General features: G+C 33.7%; 1 protein-coding gene across 10 annotated transcripts in view; it reads right to left on the bottom strand.

Annotated features, from left to right (window-relative positions):
- CSRNP3 (cysteine and serine rich nuclear protein 3) overlaps positions 1 to 12248 on the bottom strand; it is a 177255-nt gene that overhangs the window by 78712 nt on the left and 86295 nt on the right. The window contains exons 4-5 of one of the 10 annotated variants that reach the window (XM_072961098.1): positions 4376 to 4440; positions 3129 to 3475 (exon numbers count right to left, since the gene is read on the bottom strand). The exons of 8 other annotated variants lie outside the window; for them this stretch is intronic. The gene's annotated coding sequence lies outside the window, so the exon portion shown is untranslated. The remainder of the gene's footprint in view (positions 1 to 3128; positions 3476 to 4375; positions 4441 to 12248) is intronic. One more of the 10 variants, XM_006201088.3, reaches the window with a different exon arrangement.

Raw genomic sequence — 12248 nt, 5'->3', positions numbered from 1 at the left:
GTCTGCCTTTCATGCTCCCCACCCCCCACCTCCCCCCCATTTTAAAATAAAAGATACTATTGCCAAACTACCAAGTCTTAATCATTATAATAAAATTAACACCCCCTTTTCAGTGCAGAAGAAAGTAATTAAGTTTATCTAAACATGTACTAGCTCTTTGTATGTAAGCTTCATATAATTCATTTTAAAAGATCTTATGCAAATATGAAAGCATAAAGCAGTTATTTCATGACAAAACACTATTTTGCCTCATCTTTCCAACTTATTTTCAGATACTTACAACCTATAATGTAGACAGATGCACACTTGATGCAAATTGAAATAACATTTTTTTCCCATCAGCATTGTAACTGTTGAATTGATATACTTAAAATTTTTAATATGGATGAACAGTCTGATCACGCTGTTCTAATTAAGTTTATTTTAAAATATGCTTTGGAAATAAAAAAAAGCAACATGAACAATAAAAGTGAGTATACATTTGTTTGGTTCAGGTCAGACTTTACTACGATGTAATTGCACATTTTACATAAGTGTGATATTTAGTGCATGGAAAAAGACTTTTGTCCTGCTTGTGACATTTATGAGGATCACTTTACAGTCCAGACTTGACTACAAGGAAAAGTCATAGGAAGTTGAACATGTTGAGTTCAAAATAGCATTGTCTAAAAAGTCCCAAAGAAAAATTAGTAACAATTAATGAAAACTAAACTATTTAAAGGATATAACCTCCAAATAAGAATTTATTTCTTTGATAAGGTGTTTACCAATAAAATATAGAATGAAGACTCTCAAAACTGAAACCCTCTCTTCAAATGAAATGAAAATATAACTTATTAAAACTGTCCTTATGATATTGTGTGGGATATGAACAAAAGAACTCCATTATTTAATTCAAGATACTTCACTAGAATCTTAGGCTAGGAACCCAGTTCTTATATAAAATACATTTCTTAAAATGTGAAAATCCTCTAAAAAGTTGAAAGTCTTGATATTTATCTAGATGTTTCAACCCAGATATCTCTTCAATTAAAAACTTTCCAAAAAATTGAATTTTTTTCTCTCCCAATCCAATTTTTTTCTCTCATGACATTATTCCATTGGAACAAAACATCTATGTTTAAAATTGAGAAAACATTCAGAAGGCTTAATAAACTAGTTAAGGGACGCTGAAAACGGAGGGCACCCTGCCAAATTCCACAATGAATTAAAATAGCCAATCCTCATCAATGTCTTTTATAGAAATAAAATCAGGCGCATCATGAAATCTGCCACCGTACCTGCGTGCACTTTAAACGACTACGGCACACACGCTGTAAAATCTTCACTCTGAGAAATAAACCACACTTCATGTAACTGCTGCAAAACACTGCTGCATAGGAGCCCAGTGCATTTTTTTCAGCGAACTGATCCAGCTTTCCACCAGACCCGTGACCTCTGAACTCCCTTCTGCCCCCTCCTCTCGCTTCTGCAGTCAAAGCCTCAGAGCTGGTCTCATTTGCATAAGGCTCAGGCAGCCCTCCAGCAGCTGAAACGGAATGCTGGGTAAGGGATTGTGGAACTGCAGCTCTGCCAGAATACCTGAATCACCGGAGAGCTGGAATACGCAATGGGGAGTGGGCGCGGACTGCCGCTGGGCTGTCGGCATCAGCGCTCCCCCTCAACCCCCGCCCCCCGTGTCTATTAATGGATCCGTTTTTTTAACTCTTTGTTTTAGAGTCCTGCTTCCCCCCCCCCCCCCCCACCAAAAGAATCTGTCAGCAGCGACTACGGTAACCAAGGAAACCCAAATAGTCAAATCCTTCATTTAAATACATGTGGAAGGCCAATTTAAAATTTTCATTAACTTCTCTTGTTTTTGAAACATAGCTATTTTTTTCCTCTTGGAATACATAGTGCACGCATAATCAGGGACATAGGGTATTTCTTTTTGTTGTGGTTTAAACAGCATCTCACAGGCATACATTTATTTGAGTCACTACACAAATGCATGAAGTTACTGGTAATTCTGTAAAATGTTAAATGTGCCCTAGTGCCTTAGAGAAGATCATTCTAAATGGTGTCCAAAAAATTAATTGTAAAGAATTTAGGTCCCAGGATGCCTTTAAAACAATACGGCAGTAAAAATGTAGAGCAAAGTTAAACTATGTGTTTAAATCTAAAGATTCATGCAGCAGAAATGCTTGTCTGTCTTTGGCAGAGATGTTCAGTGTTGTGCTATTATTTGCTAGAGTTATTTCTTCCCTTGTCTTCCTACACAAAGCAGTTTCTCTATTTAAAACATAAATTCTCTTGCTCATAAGTGGTTATTTTCTAGATACAGAAGGTCATGTGTGTACGTATTTTTATAAATACCCATGAAGGCACATATTCTTTTCTAAATGGTGAGTCAATGGAAATATGCATCACATAATTAAGCCACCCTTCTTTTTTAAATTAAGCTAATTTATTTTCTCCATTAGTGAATGAATAATATTTATGAAATAAAAGGTTTAATGCAATATATTTTCTATCAAAAGAAAAATCACATGAAAAATAAAAGGCACATAGCCTATTCATATAGAGATATAACATATTATAGTTGAATATAAAATGCATTGTTCTAAAAGATAGCATTATGAACAATTTAAAATTTTTCTTGTTTTCAAAATTTTTATTGAAATAATTAAATGTACCAAAGCTTCCTCTTGCAGTACACTGAAAGACATCGGTAAATTTTGAATGATATATCATCCAATTTATAAGATACATAAACTATTGCAATACAGGATTTTTTAGTACTGGAAAAGTAAATGTAAAGTTTTTTATGTGAGCTATTTATTGGTAGTGTTTTACTTTATATTATTTCTGCATTATAGAATATTAAAAATTATTGAATGATTTTTTTAACCCATAAATTTTTAAATAGGATAAATAACTTGTCAGTTTACTATAATCATGTAAACGTTTCTCTATCACATCTGACAACATCAACAATGTAATCTAATTGGGTCAATTCAAGTGCATCCTTCATATTACACGCTGTAAATATCTTGCAAAGTTTTTATTTAAGGCAAAACACACATCAGCCCATCTTAATTTAAATCCAAACACAAGGAAGTGTTGGAGTAATTTATAAAATCACTGACCTGTTCAAATAGCTGGAGTCTTAGTCCTTGCACTCTTTATTCATTAGAATCCAAAAGAAATTGATTATCATTTTGTAATGTGTGTCAGCATCACCGAAGGCACGGTTCTTCCTGGTTCAGCGGAATCTTCTGAAATTTGCCAGCCCTGTGTTTTATTGCTGGTACCGTATGCTTTATTGTTCAGCGACAAGAGCTTCACTCTGCACAAAGACTCATTACCTACTGCTTGCTGCACGGCATCAGCCTCACTGAGGCTGCCTATATGTGATCACATGGGAGTTTTGTCTGAGAAAGCCAGGCATGCCACTGACTTCACTGTGTCTATGGATATTTTTATCAGCTGAGGTCTGTTAGGAGGAAGGAATAACAGATTAGGAAGCTGCTCCAAGTCATTAATGCAGAACAACTTATGGAAATCCCTTCACAAGATTTTTTTTTATTATTATAAAAAGCTTCGAGCAGGCATTCAAAAGAAGTTCACTAGGTTTTATTTTAATAAGAGGCTGAATAATAATTTAAAAAAAGGGGAACTAGCAAAGAGCTGTTTCCTACCTTCTGCTTTCTGAAAAATACTTTTGCACAAATGTTATTAAAGAGCCTTGCTCAACTGAATGATTTGACAGTAGGTTTTAACCTTTAGATTGCTGGTGTTTCTTTTTCTTGGAGGAGGTTGTATTCTAAAAGGATAAGTGGCTGTTTTCCTCAAAATTTCCTCAATGAAAATCTCAGTCACTAATAGATACTATATATGCATAAAAATAGAGATGTTCTAATTACTTTTGATAAAGTAAATGAGAGGGTGAGTCTCTTTTATTGATGTATGTAAGTGAGGTAGATGATTAATTTATCTTCTTAAAAGATGACACATTCCTAGAACAGCTGACTTAAAAGAACAATGAAGATTTCAATTTAAAGATCTAAAGGACATGTGGTTCATATTAATTCTTAAAATTGCAGTAACTTATTTTAGACAGCTTACCTCAATAAAGCATATGGTTTACCTTATCTGATTTCAGTGTTAACAAGTAGTTTCAGAACTGATTACTCAATATTTATAGGAATTTTCTGCTACATAGATACTGAATTAACATATACACATATACACATATGTATAGTCAGATTGTCTTTCTAAAATGTTTTTGAAAATAATTACCTAAAATCACTTCTCAGAATTTGAAAATGGACTGTGGATTTCCAAATGAAAAAGCTGTTTAATAACTGGAATTTTATGAAAAAAATAAACTTACCTCTTTAATAATCTAAATTGAAATTAGTAATTGAAAGCTTATTGCTTATTGATCTCAGTGGAAATCTTGTGACAAATACATGCAACATGCAACAAAGAGCACAGAAGAAAAAAGTCAGAAGCATCATAGTGAAGATCAGAAAATAAATTTTTTTGTACAGTTAGATATATGGTACATTTTAATAGTGTTCATAAATAATATAGTAATCTTAAAAATAGTAAATCTATAAATATTAAAAATAGTAAATTTATATTCCATTAGTGAAAAGTTATTTTTGCAAATAATTATAACTTAAAAATTTTTTGTGTCAATTGAAATTTTTAAAACTAATTTAAAGCCAGAATAGGAACTTGTGGCTAAGTACCCAGTCTCTAAATATGATTTCACATCGTTCTTTATATTATTTCTTTTGTAGTATTAGCACTGATTTAGAATGTTTCTTGACTTAAATAAATGGCTTTTCATGGTTTTTTTCCTTAACATTGAAACAAATATTCAGATGTTTTAAATGCCACCATTTTAATGCATTTGTTCCAAAACGCTCATGTTCATTTTCCCCCTGCACACAAGAGCTACGCTAAAGCTACAAAACCTTGGGGCATTAAAAGAAAACCAGAGTGTTTCTGGTTGATAGTGTGCCTCTGGGTTCTTGAAGATATGTACACTCTAGCTAATATCTTTGATGATGTCATCTTGTTAATGTACAAGGAAATAAACAAAAGGCAGCCATTTTTCTCTTACTGTATCACTTCAAAAACAGTGAAATAAAATGGTTGCCAAAAGGAAGGAAAGAATCAGCAAAAAACTAAGTTATTTCCAAATTCTTGGAAGAGGGAGGGGCAAAGGGTATGAAATTAGAAATAAAAATCCATGTATGTGAATTTTGTATGAATGCATGTAAAGAAATAATTTACAAAAAGAAAGAACTGTAAATAAATACAAGGGATATAGAGATAGCAATTTTAAAAAATTATCAGTAAAATAATGAGTCTCCAATGGAAAGACTATAGTTTATCAAGTTAATGTATTAAATATAAAAGCCTATCAAATTCATTCATGTTGAAAAAGGAAGTTAAAGGTGGACAACTGGAAAGACCTAGAAAGACAATCACGGAACAGTAATAAGCTTTCTAGGTCTACTATTGTCTTAAATGACCTTGGTGAGTTACTCTCTCATCTTATGCCTCATTTGTCAAGTCTGCAAAACAGGAACAGAAAAATCTTTGGAAAGCATGTCATGGAAATATATAGCAATATTTTTACACATCAATTCCCTAAGTTGGCTTTAACCAAGAATTATCATCTAATATTAGTAAAGAGAGAAGAAATGATGTAAATAAAAATTATTAAAATAATTTTTAAATGCATTATCCTAATAGTAGAGACAAACAGTTATAAAAACAGATAGGACTTTTGGAAGAAAGAGGTGATTTTTTCCCTAATACATACAGAAAAAAGAAATGAATTTAGCAAGTGATTTGAAACAAATCTCATAAAATTGCCTCAGGATTAAAATAAATAACAAAATATACCCATCCTTCCGATCAGAGTTTCTGAGTCTCACATTACACAATGAACAACAGTGCCTCTGCTTATATAATAATTTCATCAGCCAAGAGTTCTTTAAATTTGAAATTAACTGAAAAACATACAATCACAGTTTAAAGAAGCAAATTCCATCCAAGATAAAAGGACGTTTTATTTTGTTATACTAAAAGCTGTGAATTGAAAAAAGATATTTTGACTCTTACTATTTATTGACTCCATAGCTTGGCTTTTCTCTAATCACAAAGAGACCATCACAGAATAATCTTGTTTGATCCACTTTTCTACAAAATAACTGAAGTTTGTCATAAGTAATTCAGAATGTTTGCTATTCAGCTCATGCAATAATGTGGGCATAGACATACTGAATAGTTGATCCTTTGAAAATTCTACTGCACGAAGGAAGATGGAGAAGATATACTGACACCATCACTCGTGTTCCCTGGAACCGTATTAACTGGCATATTTATACCAGTACTTCCTGTTGGATTTACCCTTGATAAGGCTGGATTTTCTTGCTACATTTCATCCTTCTTTACAAACATGTTCAGAGAAGTCAGTAAGTTGGCCATGTCAGTCTCAAAATCCAGGACTAATTCAATTCAATTCAACATTTATTGAGAGTTTACCATGTACCAAGCTCTGAGACAGGTGCTACAAATATAAAAATGAAATATATACTGTACCCAAAAAGATTATAGTCTAGCTAAAAACAAATTGCTGCGCAAGTTACGGGAGAGGTGGTAAAGTAGGGATATGTTTTTGTAAAGTCTGAATATTTTATTGACATAACATGCATTTTATGTATAATGAATACAATTTCTTTATTTTCAATATTATTTCCTAAAACCTGAAAATCATTACTGCAATTAAAAATCATTTATCAAATGTCATACATATAATATGCATATAATAGCTACATATTCCTATGTTACCCTTCTCATCAAGAGGTTGAATCTCCTTTCCCTCCCCTTTATTCTAAGGTAGTCTTAATGATTTGCTTAACCAACAGAGACTGCAGAGGTAATGTTTCAGAAATTCCACAGTTAGATCCTAAGAAACTTTGCAGCTTCCACTTGAGCCTCTTGGCGCCTCTTCAGTCTTCCAGGAGCCCTGAGCTGACATGAGAGAGGATTAACTACCCTAAGGCTGCCATGTAGAGCCACATATAGGCACTCTGGTCAAACAGCCCAACCTGAGCCCAGGGCTCTAGCCATTCCTGATGCCTAACACGTATGTAAAGTCATTTTGGACACTCCAAACCTACCCACCCACCAAATGAATACAATGAAGTGATTCTAGTTGTCACTATGTGGAGAAGAACTGCTGAGCTGAGCTTTTCTCAAATTCTTGTCCTACAGAATTTATAAGATACAATAAAATGGTTGCTGTTTTAAGCTGCTAAGTGTTGTGGTAGTTACTCAACAACTGATAACTGGAACATATTCACATGTGTATGACACAGATACCAAAATAAACTTAAAAGTACATGAAAGGACAGTCTCATCTACATATTCAGTGAAATGGATGAATCTAATGAGTGCATTAAAAGAAAATATATCTTAGGAGGGTGGTGGAAAAAGCAAATCTGACAAGTAGGAATCATTAAACTAGTTTTGTTAGACAGATTTAGTAATTTCATGGGTATTTTGATTTGTATTGGCCTCAGTTTGTCCATTTTCAAATACTGTGAGAAATTGTTAATATCAAATGTTGTTAATGTTGTGTTTGAGAGGCTGCAAAAATTATGAAACAACAGGACCTTCCTTAGAGTACACAGAGGAGACTATATTTCTTTCTGCTATCTAATTCCTAAATTGGGAAAAGACAAATACGTCTTAGTTCTGCAAAGATTAAAGAAATAGATAATTCTGGATAATGCAAACCAAGACTTAAATACCCCTTCCCATCCCCCAAAACCACACACCATTACCTGTCATAGTAAACAAGCCTATTGGAGTTTAATTCTTTTGAGTTCTCATTCTGTCTGGTTACTAGATTACCAAAGCAGCAGATGTTAAGCGGCCAGTGAACGGGCACTCAGAATGATGCAGGTAAAATGGTAGGAATAGCTCTATAATTGCTGCCACTGCATATACAATATGTACACAAATCATCTGAACACGGCTGTAAAGAAAGTTTTATGCAAAATGACCCAAAGAAGAAAGTATCCAGGTTCCCGCCTCCTTCAGTCTCTATCACCACAAAGGTATTAGAAAACAGCATTTATCAAGAGAAAAGAGTAAATGAAGCAAAACCTCCTCTCTGAGAACACAAAGGATATATTTATTTCCTAGTGACCATCAAAGTTGATTACAATGATTTTTTCTTATGTGAATTAGATGTCTAACCTGGGACAAAAATATATGGAATCAAGCGGCATATACAAAAGCAAATATGAACTGAGCAGGCAGAATAAGGAAAAAAATAATCATTTAATAGGATCAGTGGCTTTTCCATGTCAATGGGAAGGTTACACCATAAACAAAAGGGCTCTGACACTGCTTTTGGGTTCAAGGCACAAGAAAAAGAGTTTCTATATTTTATTTCATCAACACAAGTCTACAGATTCTTGGCTAATAGATTGAATCTACTTTGATTTGTGCAACAGAGACATACAGAAACAGTTTAGTGTACTCTTTACCTGAGTTCATTCATTCACTCGTACGTTTAGTCATTTTTACATCTACTAAATACTATATGCTCAGAACCTGGCTCAGTGCTCTGACAGGTTAAAGACATGAAAAGTCTCTGCAAGCTAAGTGGCTTTCCATCTAGCGGTAGGGACAGATACAAAGAGATGGATATAACATAATGGGATACCTTCTCTAATTGAAGAATATATAAGAACATAAAGACAGGAGTGAACAATACTATATAAAAGTAGCTAATAGTTATCAATCACTTAAGACTGAAGTGTTTTATTTCATATGTATTCATCGACTCATATAACCACTGCAACAAGCCTATGAGGTAGCTACTTGTACTGCCTCCATGTCATTGATGAGACAACTAAGGCATAGACTGGTTAAGCGATCTACCGAAAGTCAGTAACCAAACCCAGGTAGTATGGTTTTAATGCAGTGTGGCTCTACAGAAGCATATTATTTAAGGTGGTCATGATGGGCTTCACAGAAGAAGAGACACGGGAGATAAATCTTAAGGGACGTAGGAATTCTTTTGTGGGAAAGAAGAGTATCCTGGGCAGAAGGGCTAGAATAGATAGATTCTGAGGCATGACTAATGTATGTGTGAAAGAAACTAAAAATTTCACTGTGAAAATGCTAAGATTATTTGATCTTGGTGGGATTGTGCATTTGTAATTCTGGGATGTTTGGAATTAATCTTGGTGTCAGTTTGTATTTAAGTGGCTTCACTACAACTGTGTTTTATTTAAGTAACTCAGAAGAATGAATTGGAGAGAGGGTCTGGAAGAAAGGAGACCAAATGAGACTGTTGAAAGGCCCTAGAAAAAAGTTAAAAAGCTCTGAATGAAGACAGTGGCAGCCCTGGGGATGGTGAGGAAAGATATTAAGGAAGTAAATCAACAGACACTTAGGCTGGAAGTGAAGAGGAACCCTGAATCCAGGATTTTTAATTTGGAAGACAGCATGGATGATGATACCAGTAAACAAGGTTAGAATTACAAGAGGAAGATTAGACATAGAGCCATTCAGTGGTAAATACTGAATAATTACCAGTATAATAATGGACCAGGCAAAAGTACAAGGTTCTAAGGATACAAAGATTCCATCTCGACCTCTGAGTGCTCAATGCCTGGGGAGAGGCGCTCATACACAAAACCTATTTCCCAGATACACAATTTCCTCCGTCACAGCTAATTTTTAAGAGTATAGAATTCCTCTCAGTAGCCTGATTAAAGGTAAAGAAAGAAAAATCAACTTCACAATCAAACTTCAAATCTGGAATACCATCAGTTGAACTTAATTGTAGTACTCATAAAGAAAACTATGTAAAATTGTTCTATGCAGATTAAAATCATGATCCAGATCACAAAATCCACCTCCATGCTTTATATTAATCATATGACATGAAGAAATACAAGTAATAAATTAGATTTCTCCTTTAGGCAAATGTTTTAATGAGCTTAATCCCATAGCTTGCTATTAATGCTAGTAACTGGCTTCTTTGAAATGAGGCATGTGTTTTCTTTCTTGTTCATACAGTCAGCTTCCTATTTAGTATTCATTATTCATGTCTATTTTTATCAAAGAGCACTTTTACATGAAACCATGATCCAAGCATGTTTGCCTCTAATTTTCATCTCTGGAGGGAAGGAAATTATACACCCTTATGATACTGGTATATGACTATGAACTGTTATACACACATGGGATCATAATGCATATGTGTTTCTTCGTATTAGAAGGTGAGCTACTTAATTCAGGCCCACAGGCTAAAGAACATTTTCACACCTGTCTTAGTTTAGAGCATCAACATGCCACTGAAGAAAAGCCGTTAGCCTTATAAGCAGTAAAAACAAGTTTTGATCACAGTCTCAATTAAACTATCTATATATTCTAAGAAATTCTTATGTGGGATTAAGAATACAGAGAACGGTAAATAAATTTTATCTGAATATTATGACTACTGATAACTTTAGCTCACAACCATGGATACCACAGCTATTGCTACTCTCTCAAAGTCATGGTAAGATTTGGAACTTTGCCTTTAATTGCTGATAGTTATCTATGGAACATGCCACTATGATGGCTGAGACAACATTGAACATTACATTGCTACTGTTTCCCAGCCACTCATAGTGAGGTGCTTTTAATATTGTCTACATATGCTTATTATGTGGTATTTATACAATATTTCTTTGACCTAGGAAGCCTATGGCTACATTATTCCATTTCTCCATTTCTCTAATTTACTATATTCTATGGCCACTGTGGAACCAGGTGGCAGAAATAAATTTATGGTTTAATGGACTACAAGAAAAATAAAGGTTTTAAATACAAAGATATTTTGGAGGGAGGGTATAGTCCAGTGGTAGAATGCATGCTTAGCATACACAAGGTTGTGGGTTCAATCCCTAGTACCTTCATTAAAATAAACTGAATTTATCTACCCCCCAAAAAGATATTTCAAGAAACCACACTTATAATAAGTAAAACTTTAAATTACCTAAATATACTTAATATATATTCATCAATGTAGTAGAAAATCAGCCATTAAAATCAGAATCATTATGACTATATAAAAATAATAAAAATGTCAAAATAATAATTAATGAAAAAAATTTACCAGAAATATAAACAAACATAATTAAAACTAATATGTATAGAAGAAGATTAGAGAGGAATTAAAGGAACTAAGGGATTATGTGTGAGTTTAAAGCAATATACATACTATGAGCTCAATATTTTAAATATATATAAGCATAAGATAATTGGAAAAGTAGAATCAAAATCATAAAAAATAGTTATCTCTTGGGCCTTAGATAGTAAGTGATTTTCATTTTTGACTTTGGCTTTTTTAATATTTTACAGGTATTTTGCTTCCTGTTACTGATACAATATAAATTTAAAATATTAGAATTTTTATATTAAGATCAATTATGATAAAACTTAATAATAAGAAATGGTATTTAAAAATAAGAATATTGTTCAAACAATTTCAGCTGCTGTAAGTTTAAGCCTTTAGATATCAGGGAAATCAAACTCTGCTTCCACACTTTATCCTTAGGCTGGATTTGACACTTGATGCCATCCTGTCTACTAGGTTTTTTAAAGACATGATTTCTTTTGATTTATGAACAGATTTCTTTTCAACGTTTTCAACAAGCAACCACACACTGGGCTGTTTTTGTAAATTCGCCTTTGAGGTACTGCAAGGAGGTTCACATATCTACTCCCACGCCTTCTGTAGGTGACAATGAACCAGAAGGGGTGATTGGAGGTGGCACAGTAAGGTCTCGGTGAATAACCCTCCTTCTGACCCAGCTGCTAAGCCCTACGTTACGATAAATTCTTTCACTTGCCTGGAGGAGAGACTGTATTTTCACAAAAAATGGTAAGGGCACTAGAGGGAAGAGATACATGTTTAAATTGAAGGAAGATCTTGAGAATCAAAAAAAAAATTGTAGTTGGGCATTATGTAGTTCCAGTTGAAATTTAACAGCAGAAAAATTGGAAAGCCTGGGGTGAAAGCATCTCATTGGGAAAATATTAATGTCTTCACACTGCACTGTTTTTATGCTGGGAGGGTGCCTGCAAAGCAGAAGTCCAGCAGTTGAACTCTTGCTTTCTTACTACCCCAGAGAGACATGATGCTGAAACTTCCAAATCTAAATATATTATTG

Source organism: Vicugna pacos, chromosome 5, assembly GCF_048564905.1.
Source record: "Vicugna pacos chromosome 5, VicPac4, whole genome shotgun sequence".
Classification (NCBI taxonomy): Eukaryota; Metazoa; Chordata; class Mammalia; order Artiodactyla; family Camelidae; genus Vicugna; species Vicugna pacos.
This window is presented reverse-complemented; position numbering and strand designations above follow the sequence as displayed.